The sequence below is a fragment of the Mus caroli genome, unplaced genomic scaffold, assembly GCF_978045245.1.
Source record: "Mus caroli unplaced genomic scaffold, Mus_caroli_1 scaffold_14, whole genome shotgun sequence".
NCBI lineage: Eukaryota > Metazoa > Chordata > Mammalia > Rodentia > Muridae > Mus > Mus caroli.
The window spans coordinates 17,603,484-17,621,359 of NW_028227269.1; positions in this window are offsets into that span (position 1 = coordinate 17,603,484).

Genomic DNA, 17,876 nt, shown 5'->3' on the forward strand with positions numbered 1-17,876 from the left:
CATTGCTGTTCTATTCAGGAATTTCCCCCCCTGTGCCCATATCTTTGAGGCTTTTCCCCACTTTCTCCTCTATAAGTTTCAGTGTCTCTTGTTTAATGTGGAGTTCATTGATCCATTTAGATTTGACTTAGTACAAGGAGATAGGAATGGATCAATTCGATTTCTTCTACATGATAACCACCAGTTGTGCCAGCACCATTTGTTGAAAATGCTGTCTTTTTTCCACTGGATGTTTTTAGCTCCCTTGTCGAAGATCAAGTGACCATAGGTGTGTGGGTTCATTTCTGGGTCTTCAATTCTATTCCATTGGTCTACTTGTCTGTCACTATACCAGTACCATGCAGTTTTTATCACAATTGTTCTGTAGTAAAGCTTTAGGTCAGGCATGGTGATTCCACCAGAGGTTCTTTTATCCTTGAGAAGAGTTTTTGCTATCCTAGGGTTTTTGTTATTCCAGATGAATTTGCAAAAGGTCACAGCAAGAGTGAGGATCATCTCTACATGACAGGAGAGCCAGAAGGAGAGCAAACACTGAGCCTCCCCTCAGTTCCCTGGAGAGGGCACAAGCCAGGCTGTTGAAGGAGCCAAATACACTTGTGTGAGCACGGCATAGGTATGCAAGTTTGTGGGCCTCAGAGCCATGGAGATTCAGCATGGAAGAGCCTAGAACTGCAGAATCATTCAGAGACATATTCCCAGTCAGTGCTCCTTAAATCATGGCCAGTGTCACAGTAAGAGCATCACTGTGTGTGCCACACCAGAGCAGGTTGAAACATGAAACACACACCGGGCAGGGGTCCCCACTGGTTGGGAGCCAAGCTGTCCACATAGATTCATTCTGACTGTCTTCAACACATCATGGATGTTTCTATGGTTTGCAGCCTCTAGCCAGGCCCTTACTGCTACAGTTCTGTTATACCCAATCTTCATCTCTGGACCATAGTCATGGCCACATCTACCAGGATGCAAGGGCCGAGCCCAGGTGGGAACTGTAAGTCTCACTGCCAGGGTGAAAATGGGGGTAGGATGTGTGTAACTCCTGTTTCTGTAAGGGGGACTAGGCAGGCATTGCAGACAAAGGGGCCAATAATAAGAAATAGGACTTTTGCTAGTACTGGAATCTGGCTTTATTTATTCTGATGAGATCACACCTTAGTGCTGTCTCTCAAAGGAGGAAAGGGTTTCCAGGCAACATAGCTGTTAAGAGACAGGCCTCAGTAACTCAAATGAGATCCCTGGCTTCTTGCTTTATACCATCTCTGACCCTTTCTCCTGTTTGTCCTCTGAGCTCAGCCATAGGAAGAAGGATGTCACAGGGAGAGATGGCCTTCTCAGACTGCATCTTAAGTGTCACCAAAGAGTCAACCAAGTAAATGTAGTCACCGCAGATGGGAGGGAGTGACCAGTGAATAGGCCTGATGTTTAGTGTCTATGGTGGTTTGAATAAAATCAATCCCCATGGAGATTTTTGAATACTTAGTCACTAGACAGTGGCACTATTTGAAGGGATTAGAGGATTAATAGGTGTTGGAGGAAGTATGTCACTGGGGTTGGCTTTGAGGTTTCAAAACTCATGGCAAGCCAAGGATATCTCTCTAGACCAGTGGATCAGGATGGCCAGTGGAAAGCTGGGTGTGGTGGCGCACTCCTTTAATCCCAGCACTTGGGAGGCAGAGGCAGGCAGATTTCTGAGTTTGAGGTCAGCCTGATCTACAAAGTGAGTTCCAGGACAGCCAGGAGCCAGGGCTATACAGAAAAACCCTGTCTTGAAAAACCCAAAAAAAAAAAAAAAAAAAAAAGAAAGAAAGAAAAGAAAAAGAAGCTTTTACCCTAGGTAACTTGGTGATTTTGTTGTTGTTTGTTTTGTGGTTGTTATTTTTGTTGTTTTAACTTGGTCTTTATTTTGTTGTAGCCTCCTCCTCACCCAGCCTGGAACCTGTTTGCTCAGGGGTGGAGCTTCCTGCTCATTCGTCCTGCCTCGCCTACTGCTGGACCATGAGCTTTTTTTGTTTGGAGCGACACACATGCTCACTCTGCTACTGTACCCTGAGATTGCTTGGCGGGAATCGGGTCCCCTCACCCTTCCTTTATAACTGAATGTCTGAACAAGTAAAATAGAGCTTTGATCAGAACCTGTCTTGGCTCCGTTTCTTCTTTCTCCCCGTCTAGTTTCCTCTCTTTTCAGCTCGAGCTGCCATCTCAGTTGAACCGTTCACGTTGCGGGCTGCTGGCCAGCCCCCAACAGTTTGGCGCCAGAACTGGGACCTGAAGAATGGCAGAGGGATGCTAAGAGAAACGCTGCTGGTGTGGAGCTCCACAGGAAAGGATCTTCGTATTGGGCACCAGAACAACAGACAGGTACATATGCTAGCGCTAGCTTAAAATTTCAGTTTTGTAAAGTGTTGCCTAGGATGCGGTAGGATACGAATTAAGCTTGGATCAGTGCTAACCCAACGCTGGTTCTGCTTGGGTCAGCAGTGTGTTAATCGGAACTAGAAACGGAAACAGGTGGTGTGCCGCAGCTTTTTAGGAAGCTGCTTAGGTGGAAGAAGAAAGGGTTTAAAGTTATGGATCAGGCGGATTGCCCCAGTTTAAAAATGTAAAAGAAAAAAAAATGCATCATGAGGGAGGAAAATGTCCCAAAAGGCAGAGAGAAATTTCAGGAGTGCCATACTTTGTTCTCTCTGGGCTTTATAGCAAGAGTACTGTGTCCTCTTTTGTGTCTTGCCTAATGTCTGGTGCACCAATCTGTTCTCGTGTTCAATTCATGTATGTTCGTGTCCAGTCTGTATGAATGAATGTTCTATGTTTTATGTTGGATAATAAAGATGGTATAAAAAACTTTATCTGCAAAGCCGAGAGCTGCCACGTGCTTCAGCCAGGAACCAGACACGTGGCAGGAGGGCCCCTGCTGGAAAAACTGTTCGTTTTAAGAAAAAGGAGCGAGTGCACAGCCTCTTAGTTTTGGAGTAAAAAATCTGATAAATGGTTCATGATTAATGTGTTTGACAATGGTAAAGTGTTTTTTTATTCTATGATTGTAGCTACAAAAATTAATATTCTCTGATTGGTTTAAAATTAACTGCTTCATTTGGTTCTTTTTTATTGATAATGTGCTCTACATGTTTTCACATTCAGCTCATAAGTTGTTGGTTAAGATTAATAATTGTTACATTGCTATGTAGAGATGGTTAGTATTAAATTTGATAACTCAAGTTTAGAGTCCTTCCGACACGTGGCCTAAGCCAGGCCAAGAGGCTGGGTCTCTAAAGATATTTCTAGTTTAGAAAATAATTAATGTGGTTCCTATCCTAAATAGTAAAATTTAAGATAAGATTTAAGGCAATGCCTCTTTATTGATTTTAAAAATGATAAATTGTTTTAAACTTAGGTTTTGCTTTCCCAAAGTTGTAGGTATTATCCTAACCTTGCACAAAAAACTTAAAAATTTTGGTTAAAATTGCCATTGTTCCATTGACTACAGCTTGCAGTTTGATTGCAAATTTAAGATTGATGCTCAGATTAAAAAGTATTTTACGTTTGAGTCAATACAGGGCTCTGGGCAGCCCCAGAGCGGCTTGTGGCTTTCTTGTGTTTTGCAAACAGTGCCCGAGAAAGTTTTTCCCTGTGTTCAAGAAAATTTCCTTTTAACAGTGTTGCAGATCTATTCAGATGTTTAATAATGCTTAAATTCAAAGATTTTTGCTTCTAGTAAACTGGCAATCACTAGAAAATTTTGCCTCTAGGTATGGCTAATATAACTTTACATAATGTAAGAAAAATTTTTATTGTTTCTGCTTCTATACAAGAAGCCAAGAGTTTTAATCTTTCAGTGTATATTGTTTCCTAAGTGGAAAGTATTTTATTATTAACTAATGCTTCTCAAGGGAAGTTTACCTTAAATCCTTGCTCTCACCCAAAAGATTCAGAGACAATATCCTTTTATTACTTAGTGTTTTAGTTTACTACAAAAGATTTTACAAAAAATAAAGAAAGCTTTTATAATTGTTGTTAATTGGTAATTTAAAATTAGTTGTGCCCAAGACAATTCTTTGGCCAGAAAAAACATTATTGTAAAGTCATTTTTCTCATCCTCCCAGCTGATCGTTGGCCCACATGGGCCCAACTAGCTACTGTGGGGCGGAGTCTTAAGACACACAGTTTCCCCTGTTCCAGCACAAATAATCTAGTTGTGTGCTGTAGATGGTGCTTTAAAATACTAACAATCAAACCTTAATTTGTATATTAATAGTCAATGCCATATCTCTGAACTCACAATTGCTTAAAATTGTTCATCCCTCAGATACTATTAATTCTCAAATTTGCAATTGCTTATGCGTATACAACTCATAGAAAAAATGCTGTCCTTTTAAGAAGGTAGTTTTTAGACATGTATTGAATTGTCCTAATTGCCTGGACATTTTTAATACAATGCCAAGATAAATTTATATCAGACAGTCCAAAGGTCATCCATATAAATAGGTTGGATATATAACCTCGTTCTTTATAGATTCATAACAGTTATGGTTTAAGATAATATTTTAGTATTCTTAAAGATTGTGCATGTATAATTCCTTTTAGTGTCCTCAGTTACTACTTGTTTCCACATAATGGTGTTAATTCTTGACGACTTTTTACTTAATAATTTGCTACAAATAAATGCTCTTATTTCTAGTTAATAAATAAATTATGCACATGTGACTCTTAATAACTTTTCAAGCTTTCTAGTTACAACCGTTCCTTAAGAAAAATGATTGAAAGTGCAATTAGTCACTGCCCCTTTACAGCCAAGTATTTAAAATGTTTTGTCCAACAAGTTATTAATTCAAAAGGTTAGATATTGTGAAATTTTAAAACTTTAAACTTCTTAAAAGACAAAAGAGAGAAACTGTATCCCCATATATACTATTTAGTGCATTCCTATGCACACTATTTAAATCATACCTTTATTTTCAAAATTTGAGATTAAAATGTCAAATTTAATAAATGCTTTTTAGTATCTTAAAAGAATCTACTTATTGGCTTATAGATTGATCCTAAAACAGCTACCTTATTAGGAAAGGGAAAAACAGGTTCTCTCCACAGAATGCTGCAGAAGGATATTAGTAATTCGTGTGCCGAGCTGGCAGGTAAGTTAACTCAGTGTCCTGATAGAAATAACTAAAAAACTAAATTAAATTCATGTCTTAGATCCATCCTTGCTTGTCATTTTTCCAGTATAGACTAGCTTCTAGCCTTTTAACTTTATGGCAATAGTTCATCAGAGACTGTATATTCAGACTTAGTAAAATTAGTCATTTAATAGAGTCATAATGATTTTTCTCTTTTCTTCAGTGTGACCAGCCATCCTAACTCAATCTTAGACTGGTCTAATATTCAGTCCAATATTAGAGATTCCTATATTCTAAATTACCTAGCAAAGTTAATTCAGAGCACATCCCCCACTTCCAGAGAGTCTCTGGCCTTTTTCCTATTCTAAAACCAGCCCAGAGACTGAGCTTGTGCCTTGTTAATTTGCAACTGAATAAAGTACCTGGACTTCTCCAAAAAGAAAATTTACATTGCTGCTTTCTCATTGTCTAGATCTCTTTCTTTTTTCAAGCAGGTCAATCTACATTCTCCAGCCGGACCAGCAGGCGTACTTTCCCCTCCCCCAAGAGCACACAGGTGGCAACTACTATCTTCCTTCCAAGGACATTCCAGCACGTGGCTTTTAGTATGAGTTAGAAATTGGCTTACCAAGAGGGCTAGGGAAGTAGAAATTTCAAATATTAATAGAGATTGGTTTTTATTTTGATAGAGACGGGCTTAGTCCCTTAGCTGGCCTCTGGCTTTTCACCCTTGCTGTTACTGCAAGGTGTCATTAGTTCCTCAGGCTATGGGAATAACAGGGATGAGGAGGAAAGACTTCCAGCTCCTATTTTAGCCACAAATCGTGGTGTTACTAATGACATAATTCTTGCCTAGGCCTTGCTAAATCTGAGGTTGACAATTCTCCTTTAGGAGCTGCACAGTACTCAGAATTGTGCATACTGGTTCGTGATCATATGAATACAGTATGGGTATCGCTTGGTGCAGAGAATTACTGCAGGGGAAGGTCCAGCTTGACTGTTTCTGAGTTCCCTGTGTGATATACTCGGTTTAAAATGGAGGTTGGTATCTATCTATATCTATATCTATATCTATATCTATATCTATATCTATATCTATATCTCTCTATATATATATTTAAGGCTCTGCCTCCCCCTCCCCAAAAGGTACCAAGAGCCACAGGTGTGGGTCGTGATAGCACCCACGAGAGGAATCGGGTCAATATCCACCAAGCCAAGGTTAAAAGCCCACTCATCTACGGATGAGAAAATCATTTGATCACCTCAGTTAAGCGTTGCCTTATTAAACTTAATTAATAGGGGGGAGAGAGGTTGGAGACCATACTGTTGAAAGGGCAAGCCCTTCACAGCCTCCCACCCTATAAATAAAAAAGCCAATTGGCCTTGTACTACAGAGCCGGTCGTCACCCCCTTTCTCCCTATTTCCCACCTGTCATCCAAAATTCAGAGAAATATCAACTCAGTGTTATTCTTAATAGAGTACAGTTCAATTTTGTTTAGCCAGGGTTCCAACGCCCTACTTAAAAATTCAACTAGGAAGTTACCTATTCAGCACTAATTAGCATTATAAGTCAGACCCTACTGCTCAAGGCCTTTCTGTTGTTTACTAGGATAGAAAGGACAGTCTTAGCCAGATACAGTTTACCATTAGAAAGGTTAGGGAATCCCATGGAAACAGGTTTTTTTCTTTAGCCCTAAGAATTCAGGCAGAACTATTGAGCATAGATAAATTTTTTGCCTCAGGACAGCCTTTTCTCTTTTTTATTTTTATTTTTGTTAACAAAAGGGCAGAGATGTAGCCTTCCCCTCACCCAGCCTGGAACCTGTTTGCTCGGGGGTGGAGCTTCCTGCTCATTCGTCCTGCCTCGCCTACTGCTGGACCGTGCGCTTTTTTGTTTGGAGCGACACATGTGCTCACTCTGCTACTGGACCCTGAGATTGCTTGGCGGGAATCGGGTCCCCTCCCCCTTCCTTTAAAACTGAGTGTCTGAACAAGTAAAATAGAGCTTTGATCAGAACCTGTCTTGGCTCCGTTTCTTTTTTCTCCCCGTCTAGTTTCCTCTCTTTTCAGCTCGAGCTGCCATCTCAGTTGAACCGTTCATGTTGCGGGCTGCTGGCCGGCCCCCAACATTTTGTCAGGACAGATTTTCTTTATTTGTAGTCCTGGGTGTCCTGGAACTTAAGCTGTAGACCAGGCTAGCCTTGAACTCACAGAGATCTGTCTACCTCTGCCTCCTGAGGGCTAGGAATTAAAGACACGTGCCACCATCACCCGGCTCTAACTTGTCTTTTAATCGGCTTATTGAGGATGGATATCTGACCCTGACTTGGAGCACTGATTGTGACCCTCAAGTTCAATAACACTGTCTCGAAAACAAACAAACAAACAAACAATTTTAAAAAATGTTTTTAAACAGCAGACTCCTCCTCGTGCAGCCCTCATGGAATATAAAAAGAGAAGTGTACAGGAGAACATGGAAATCCTGTTTCAGGACACATTTCCTTTGGGATTTAAATAAGCAGTATGTAGAGGAAGGGAACCAGCCCTGTATGCTAGACCTCAAAGCCAAAGCTGCCTTGCTTTCTACACAGGCACATGCATTTTTGGCAATAAAGGATGTGATAGGCCCCAGGGAGGCAGTGTTCCTGTTGATAGCTGTTTCCATGGTAACAACAGGCCTGGCTACAAATAGGTAGAAAAGGCTGATGTTACTAACCTTGGAACTCACCGGGAAGCTGATTATGTTCCCTCAGACTTGCAGGCTAGAGGGAGAAGCTAATTATTCTCCTGACACAATTGACCTTCAAAGCTGCTCTGTTGGACTAGAGACTTAAGGTCTGGCTCTCCTGGCTGTACTGACATTATCGTGGTCCTCCTCAGGGATATCGAAAGAGGTTTCCCAGCTGCAATTGGAAGGGTTCATGGGAATCATGGGAAAGCCTTTCCAGGGCATCATATCGTGTCGTTCAGAGGGCTACTTGAGTATTCAGTTTACTTTGAGCCTTTTTCCCCCCAAAGGTGTTTGTGTGTGTGTGACTTTCATTTGGTGGGGTGCTTGCCTGGCATGCATGAAGCCATGTGTTCCATCCCTAGTACTGCATAAATGCAGCTGAGTGTGGGGCACGGTACTTGTTAGGTGAGATCAGGAGGGTCAGATACTCAAGGTCATTACTTCTGCATGTAGAGACTGAGGACAGCTTGGGCTGAGTCAGCAGACAGAAGGCATGAAAGTGTGGTGATCTCAGTTTGACCCCCAGAGCCCATGTAAAAGTGGAAGGAGAGAGCTAGCTCCACAGGGGTTGTCCTCTGACCTCTATCTACACAGGCTCTGTGGCCTGTGCAACCAACCACATATGCGGGCGCACGCTCAAGGGTGCTCTCTCTCTCTCTCTCTCTCTCTCACACACACACACACACACACACACACACACGTAAAATAAAGAGAAACCCATTACTTTGTATTTAATTAAAAAAAAAACAGTAATACTGTTCTCTGTGTATCCCTGGATGTCCTGGAACTTACTCTGTAGACCAGGTTGGAATCTTTTTTTTTTTTTTTAAAGTAAAAATATCATCTTGGTAAACACTAGCAAAATTCCTTCTGGTAAAGCGAAGGACAGCCTTTGTTTGAGAAAAGCCCCTGACTGCTGGTATGAGTGGCAGGCCAAGGCACCTAGGCACTTAGAGGTCTTTAAGAGGGACCTGGAAGTTACTCTTTGCTCAAAGAGTAACTTTTATTTTATTCCTAATCAGAGGAGGGGAAAGGCAGCCTGATAAGCTTGGGGGCAGGGCAGAGTGAAAGGCTCTGGGCAGGGAATTCAAGAAAGTAAATGGAGGCAGCCGAATGGAAGACTGGAAACCCCCTTGATGCTGGGGGTGGCTGTGTCCACTCTCTGCTGTGCCAGGTCCATGCTACCCCAGGGAGTTTGCTTACTAGAGAGTTCCACACAGCAGCACATATTTGCACAGGGGTGGAATTCCCCAGGGCATGGGATCCCAGAAGTCTTGCAAACATAGATCTTAGATAAACCCTTCAGCTTCCCCAGGTCTTGGAGCAAAGCAGCCTGGTAAAGATGCCACCAAGGCTTTGAGAACATGGAAGGTCATCTGGCATCTGAGTCACACCTGAAACTGGTGCTGTCCCAGTGTCTGGGCTTGCCAAAGGATCATCCTTTCACAGAAGTTGCAGGAGGGACACTTTAGCCTGCTTTCAGGATATGTGGGGCATGGGGGAGCTGTTGTTTTGTCCCACAAAGGGAAATCTGGCCCTCACCTGGGCACCTCCAGAGTGGAGGAGCAGGCCCACCTTCCACCAGGGGATTTCCTAGCTCTTCTGAGCCAGAGACTTAATTGATCATCTAGACTAGTGATTCTCAACCTTCTAAGGCAGTTCCTGATATTGTGGTGACCCCGAATCATAAAATTATTTTTGTGGCTACTTCATTACTGTAACCTTGCCACTGTTATGAGTCATAATATAAAAATCTGTGTTTTCCTGATAGTTTTAGGTGACCCCTGTGGAAGGGTTGTTTGACCCCCAGAGGGGTCATGACCTACAGCTTGAGAACCAGAACAGCACAAGTGTACTGAACTCAAAATAAACTTGCTGAAGGATGGTCGGAGCCTCCTCAGCTAAAAATAACCAGAACAGAGCAACAGGGGACCTGGGGGCCACTCATCCCACTCTGGGATAATACCTTAGAAGAGGTGGCAGTGGCTCAGAGAGGTTGACCAGCCAGCCCACAGCAAGGAGCAGCCGAGCTCAGGCTCCATCCTGAGAAGTCTGGCCCACTCCACGGTCCCAGATGACACCTGTTCTACTGGGAAAGTAGTGAGAGCTAAGCCCTTTGCCTCCAAGAAAGATCATAGCTGAAATGGCAGGGTTATATAAGAATGAGAAGCTGAGGGAAGGGAAGCCCATGAGCTGGAGAAGCTTAGGATGGGGGCAGGGCAAGAAGAGCTGAGAGGAGCCAGGATACTAGCATGGGCTCTGTGACAGATACCTGTGATACTGAGAGAGCCTTGGGGGCAAGCATGGGCTTTGGAATACTGTTTCCTTGGGACCTGACATGCAGGTTCTCATGTGCATGCCGGTGGAGGACAGAGGTCAGCCTCATGTGTCTTTCCTCAGGAGCCATCCACCTTGCTTTGTGGGATAGGCCTCTCACTGGTTGGAGCTCACTAAGTAGGTTAGGCTAGATGGCCAGTGAGCCCCAGGGGTTTGCCTGTCTCTGCCTCACAGGAATTACAAGTGGGCACTCCCATGACCAGCTTTTTTCCACACACATTTGGGGCATTGAACTCAAGTCCTCACATTCCTGTGGCAAGCACTTTACCAAACTGAGCAATCTCCCCATTTCCGCATTTGCTTTTCTTGAAGTTCTTAGATCCCAGACCTCCTCATTCTAGGCCCACACAGAGTCAGTCTCCTGATAAATGCAGGCAAATAAACACTTCTACAAGATTTCCCCGAGTAGACAGGGATGGAGCCCAGGACAATGAGGAATGACCTTCCAAGATGGAGCTGCCTCAGGATGCCTTCCTGTCTAATTGCAGCTATGATGACCAAGAACAAGTTTGGAGGAGATAGCCTTGGTCCAGCCCATCAGGTGGACCTCTAGTGGCCAGCCAAGACCAAGGTTAAAACTCTGCTTTTTAGCTTCTGAGTAAAATGATCTATAATAATCAAAACAGCCACAATCATCTACAGCTATTTAAAAATTACCACCCCATTGTAGTCAATCCTGTGATTTTTGTGGATTAGAAACTCAGGTGGGAATCAGTTGAGAAGCTTCAAGTAACTCAGCCTGTGGCCAGGGCAGCAGGAGGATCCCAGACAGCTTCCTTCACAGCTGGCCCCCTGCAGGGCGCCAATGTCACCAGACCCTTCTCCTCTTCATGGGCTCTTGTTGCCTTTCCACACTTGGTGGTTGGACTTGGCTTGGCCTTGGACTGATGTCTCTGGTTTTCATCAAATCTAACCCCAGGACTGGCACAGTGACTTTTGCCATCTGGATAAATCACAGCAACCCAGGCAAACCCCCCCACAAAACAAAAAACAAAAAAAACTAGACCCCCCACCTCCTAAGGCATATGTCACCCCCTTTGGACAGCTCAGAGACATGGGCCTTAGAAAAGATGAGACAGAACCAAGATTGGCCAGGACTACAGCTTGGAGCCAGAGTGTAAAGCCAGCACTCTCCCCACCCGTAACCCACCCCGCCTCAGCTGCTTCAGTACAAGTGGTAGCAGAGAGGACAAGGCAGGAACAGATGAGCCAGCCTCAACCTAGATCCCAGCTGAGGTGCATATTCCTTTGTGTAGCTGTGGCCCACAGTGCTTCCACTCCCTGCTTGCAGGGGGCAACTTTCCTCGTTCATTAGACTCTGTTATTTTTAGGAGTTTGTAGGTGATTTTTCACTGTAGCCACAAGCCAGGACCCCTGATTTCAACCCAAAAGCAACAGTTCCCTTGCTTGTTCCTGCCTACTCCCTTATTGGCTGAGAGCATCTCACTCTGGGCCTTCCCCTACCCCCTTCCTCAGTCACTTAGGAGGGAGCACTGACCCCATCATGGGGGTTTCCCAGGCTGAGATAGAACACAGGGTGCTGGAGACAGATATTTCCTTTCTAGCTCCACCACTTATGGCCTGAGGACCCTTACGCTCCAGTTTTCTAATCCATAAAGCATGGCTTATAACCACCATGATACTCCACAGATGGTTTTTAGGACTTACAGAGGGAAAATGTATAAAATGCAAAGCTTTCGGGGTGGGGGTGGGGAGAATTGCTCAGTCAGTTAACACACTTGGAAGATGAGCAGAAGGACCTGCTTCTGATGCCCAGTACCCACATAAAGAGCCAGGCACAGTGGCACACATTTGTAACCCCAGTGCAGACGTAGAGACAGGAGTGTTCCTGGCATTCACTAACCAGCCAACCTCGCCAGTCTGCCAAGTGCCAGATCCTATGAAAGACCCTGACTCAGAAGTCAAGGTGAACAGCTCCTGAAGGATGATACTTGAAGCTGATATGTGGCCTCCAAATGCTTGTGCACACACATATACCTGAGAGTGTGCACACAGACATGCATGCACACACATGTACATGGAAGAGCCAAAAACATCATTGATGGAAATTAAGTAAATACCTAAACTAATAAAAATACATCTTGCCGGGCAGTGGTGGCACACACCTTTAATCCCAGCACTTGGGAGGCAGAGGCAGGCAGATTTCTGAGTTTGAGGCCATCCTGGTCTACAGAGTGAGTTCCAGGACAGCCAGGGATACTCACAGAAACCCTGTCTCGGAAAAAAAAAAAAAAGACAACTTTTGTTCATGGATTGGATGATCTAGTACCATGAGGGGTTTATCCGTTTTTTAAAACCAAATTTATTTTATTTATTTAAGTACATAGTAGCTGTTTTCAGCCATACAAGAAGAGGGCATTGGATCCCATTACAGATGGTTGTAAGCCACCATGTGGTTGCAGGGAATTGAACTCAGGAACTCTGGAAGAACAGTGAGTACTCTTTGACCACTGAGCCATCATCTCTTCAGTCTCGGTTTTATCCATTTTTTAAAAGTTCACTCTCTTTTTTTCTTTTCAAGACAGGAGTTCTCTGTGTAGCACTGGCTATCCTGGAACTTGCACTGTAGACCAGGCTAGCCTCAAACTCACAGATATCTGCCTGCCTCTGACTTCCTAGGACTGGCATTAAAGGCATGTGCCATCATTGCACAGCTAAAAAATACTCTTATTTATTATTATTTTTAATGACCATGAGTGTTTTGCTTACATGTATGTCTATGCCACGCAGAAGATTGCAAGCTTGTACTACCACTCTGGAAATTAGTCTGGCGGTTCCTCAGAAAATTGGACATAGTACTATCTGAGGATCCAGCTATACCACTGCTAGACCTATTTCCAATAGATGCTTCAATGTGTAACAAGGACACATGCTCCACTATGTTCATAGTAGCCTTATTTATAATAGCCAGAAGCTGGAAAGAACCCAGATGTCTTTCATCAGAGGAATTGATACAGAACATGTGGTAAATTTACACAATGGAATAATACTGAGCTAGTAAAAACAATGGCTTGCATGGAGGTCAGAAGATGGGGTGTTGGATCTCCTAGAACTGGACTTGCAGGAGATTGTGAGCCACCATGTGGGTACTGATACTAGGTCCTCTGTGAGCCACCGCATGGGTACTGATACTAGGTCCTCTGCAAGAATTACACATGCTCTTAACTATTGAGTCATCTGTAGCCCCAGGGCTTTAATGTCATCAATACACTCAAATTGTGACAGGGTCTCACTGCTGAGGCTTTCCCACAAGTAGAGGACTGTATTCTCCCAGGATCTCACCCCCTCTCCATTCCCAGGTCTTCCATAGACTTTTCCAAGGGTCTGTCTTCCTGACCTAGGGGCAGCATATATGGAGAATGAGCCAGTATAGCTTGTATACGTGCCTGATGTGCAAAGTGTAGGAGGTGTGTGTGTGTGTGCGTGCTTCATGTATGTATTATGTATGCACATACATATGTATGCATACATGCATATGTCCTCCTGGTATCTAACAATGTAGAGATGGGAAGAGACAGGGAACACATAGGAGCTGGCCACCCCCCACATCGCTATGGTACATTGAAGAACATCCAGGAATCCAAATTCTAAACCCTAACCAGGTTCTCCAGTCCCCTTTGAAGATATATTTGTCAAGGAAAAAGATTGGAGCATATTTATTTCATAGTTTGAGTTTGATGTATCACTTTCAAATATTCAGACACACAGCATGTCAGCCTTGCTCCAAACCCTGAGATTGTCTCAGGAAGGATAACTATATTCTCACAAACTTCCTTCTTCCAAGGACACCCCATATGTCTACCTTCCTCAAATTCGGCTGAGATTCCCAATTTCCCTGGACAGATATAGGCCCTATAGTGCCTTCTTAACTCCACTACCTAGCAGGAACCAAAGGCTCCTTGGAGGCTCTGAGCTTCCCAGACTTGCTCCAGTCTCCCTTCAATGCACCGCTATGAGGATGGAACTGGGTTGGCTTACACCCAAGGGTACCCAGTAAAGTACTGGGACCGATGGATACGCACTTCCAGATATGGCCACTAGGGGCAGGAACACACAGCACCTGGAGTAGCTACTCTGCAGAAGAAGGTGGGGCTTTGTGGTCACTGGAGCATCTAGTTCCAGTGCATGTGTGGGCCAGGAGAAGAAGAGAAAGGAGTAGAGGACTCTGGTAGCTTCTGCAGGCCCCATGAGGCTCCAACTTGAGCCTGAGAGTACTTCTTTCTTCTTGCCTTTCTATGCCTTTCCTGTCTTCTTCCCTTCCTGCTGTTCAGAGGCTGAGATCTAGTTTCAATCTTGACTTTGCTAGTCTAGGATACCTTTTCTCTCTAACCTTAGATACCCATCTGCAAAGTGGGAAGAATAATATATCCAATTTAGTGCACATTCCCTTTGCCTTTTCCTTGGGGGGGGGGGGGTTGGGACATTTTATATAGGACAACCCGTTCAGGCTGTCAGAAAGGAGCTCCAGGCTATATCCTGGGCAAAACTAGTCCCTCCCTCTACCCCAGTGTGAGCTGGCTCATCAGGCCTCCGTTCCTGGTAGAGGATGCCATGAGATTCTGTTCAGTGGTGCTGGGCAGGCTGGCTGAACTAGTCAGACTGGAGTGACTTCTACCCCAGGCTGGGAACTTTAGCAATGTTGGAATGTATTCCGAACCTCAGCCGGTCCTGCTGCATGTCAGAAGAAATAAGCAGGTGTACAGAAAGGATGGATGGGTGGATAAGCGAAGTGGAGGGGGAGAAAGGATGGAAAGAACAAGGGGAGGATGGATGGATGGGAGGGAGGGAGGAAGGGAGGAAAGAATAGATTAGTTCATGCATTACTTCAGAGTACTTGTAGCAAAGAGATTTCCATGCATGGTTCTAGCAGAACCCTAAGGACTTCTTAAGAGAACCAAGGTCTAGGCAGTCAATTGAGGGGTGTCCCATTTTGAGGCTCCCTGCCTCTTAGAGTCAGCACAGATAGTAGCTGTAGGGTGCCGCGTCCGCTCTAGACCAGCAAGAACGACATGACCACCAGTCCTTCTAACAGCAGTTTATTCAGTCTTCATCTTTCTTCTTGTTTATATCTACCCCCCCCCCAACCCTGGGCCTCTCATTCTTATATACTCTCAGTTCCCATCCACTCACAGCAGGCGACGTCACCTCACCAGGTACGCAGCTTCAGCTAATCAGGGCAGCAGGGGCATATCTCCATCAAAATGGATTCACCAGTATCCTGGTACACCTGCGCAGCTCTCATGATGTTTGTGGCTTATATTCAGGTGAGGAAGTCAGGTGCAAGTCATAAGACTTAGCTGCAGTCCCTGGCGCCTTTGGGACTGCCGCCACACCCGCTCCTCACAATAGGGGTTTTGGTCTACATTTTCAGATTCTTCCAGACTGCCAGGCTTGGTTAATGTTTGCATTTCTTTCTTTATTCAGTAAATACTTCCCAGGCCCTTCTCGCTAGGGGTCCCATCGACCGAGGTAGGCACCCCAGGAATGACTGAGCAGGGTGCTCTGAGGAAATGGTTTTAAGCATGAAGCTGCACCCACAGGGGCTCCCAGCCAGAGAAATCACTATCTCAAATCAGAGCCAGAGACCCAGGGTAAAGTAAAGACACATTTGCATAGAGCTAAGTCCAGACCTGGGATCCTAAGTTCCTGTTATCCCCCATTGCAAAGCTTCCAGGGAAAGGGTTTCTGGGAGAGCCCGGAAGTGGGGAATGTGTCATAAGCGTGGGCGCTCTCTCCCCAGCTGGCCTTGCCTTCTCTCCTGGCACTGGGTCACACCTGCAGGGCCTCACCCACTACTGACCTAGATTTCCTTGCCACTCTGTCAACAGTTCCAGGGTGGAGCAAAGCGCAGCTTCAGGAGCCCAAACAAAGTCATCACAGAAACCTAACCCCGCCTTCCCCCCCACAGGGTGGAGCTAGTGCCTGCATTTGTCAGGGTTGGAGTGAGTCTTCCTGCAGGCTTCTTGGACCTGGCTGTAGCTCTGACCTCTCCAGCTAGGCCATGCTCTGGTTGACAGGGCCTCCCAGTGGGGGTGGGTGGAACCTACTGGCATTTAGGGACAGGGACCACTAAGCGGCAAGAGCAAAGGTACTGTGTAATTGAGGTCATTGCTTCTTTAGAACGCTTCTAGTTTGCTGCTTAGAGACTCACAAATCTGCTCAGGCCAGGCTCACAGCAGGATTCTCTAGAGCCGCCCAGGCCCCTGTCTGCTAGAGTCTGGCCCTTAAGATCCGATCCCCACCCTCAGCACCCAAAGTGTTCTTGGGATGGTTGATCTTGTGGTCACATAGCCTAGAAAATTCTGCTGTGAGGCCTGGGTCTCTATCTTTGGGACCAAGAGGACCCGTGAAACGCTGGCTCTGGCAAAGAACCACAAGCGGGTGGGATCCTGTAGGCCTTAAAACCTCCATCCAGGCTGAGCCTTCCTCCATTTCTCTGTCAGGCTCTTAGGGGTGAGAACATCGCCATCGCCTTCTCTTGGTTCTTCTCTTTGTAGCCTGCAATAGTTAAAACAACCCTAGTTGGGATGTCAGAGCTCAACCGAGAGCCCCAGCAGTTCCCGGGGATTAGGGGTTTATGATCATGAATAGAAAGTTCTATTCTTTCTAGATTGTTCTCAGATTGAAACTCCTAGTTAAAGATCTTTCCTAGGACTTTTAGGGTGTTGTGGCGTGTTCCTGTCATCCTGACTCTTGAGAGGGGGAGACTGGGGAGCGGGAATTCAAGGCTATGAGTAAGGTTGGCCTGGCCTACCTTGTCTTGAAAGAAAGAAAAGATGAAAGGAAAGAAGCAAAGAAAAATGCTACATCCACTCCAGTAGCGTTACAGGTTTAGAAACCTGGAAGCAGTCACGAGGCAAAGAATTTCAAGGAAACTATGCCTCCTGGAACCTTGGCATTCCCATAGCCTGTATACGCAAACCCTGTCCCCGAGGTAGTCTGATGTATGGATCTGTGTGCTTTCTTCTATTATAGGTGCTTCCAAGAAATGATTTTTACAAGTACTTAATCAGGTTAAATTTTACTCCCTGGTTTTCATCAATGTCCCAGACAGCCCTTGAGCTGACTTTGGGCTTGGAATTTCATAGGAATGGCATTCATCCAGACGAAATGCCTCAGTGTTGACAGTTAGGAATCAGGCATCTCAGTTTGCCAGATAGAAATCTCAGGGCAAGCTTAGCAAAGTATGCTGAGAATCTTCATTACAGTCAGGTATGGCAGACTACATTGCATATTAGAAGAAAGTTGGTGAGTTCTTCTGACAAATGGAGAATCCCTACAGATACATAAAAGAGCAGCCAAGTTACTCCCAGATGAAAGAATTTACCATGGCCTAGGAAAAAGGAGGGTTGTGGTTTAAGGGGAAACTGCAGTATTGCATTATTCATGAAAAGGTCTGCTAGAGCAGAACCCCCTGGTGCTAGCTTTCACAAGGCTTAAAGGAATAGCATAAACTGTGACTAGGGTGTGAAATCCTCACCTGGACCCTGTCATTAGCTGACTCTAGGCAGGGCTGTTTTATCTTTGCTGTGAACATTACCTGGTTCCTGTAAGTCCTTTTGAAGTCATACCTCTGTTTTGTGTCAGATAACTTCTATGTACTTTGCCTGCTGTGATCCTAATATAATACAGTTTTCTGTTATTATATAAGACTGGTGTTCACTTTGTGACAATA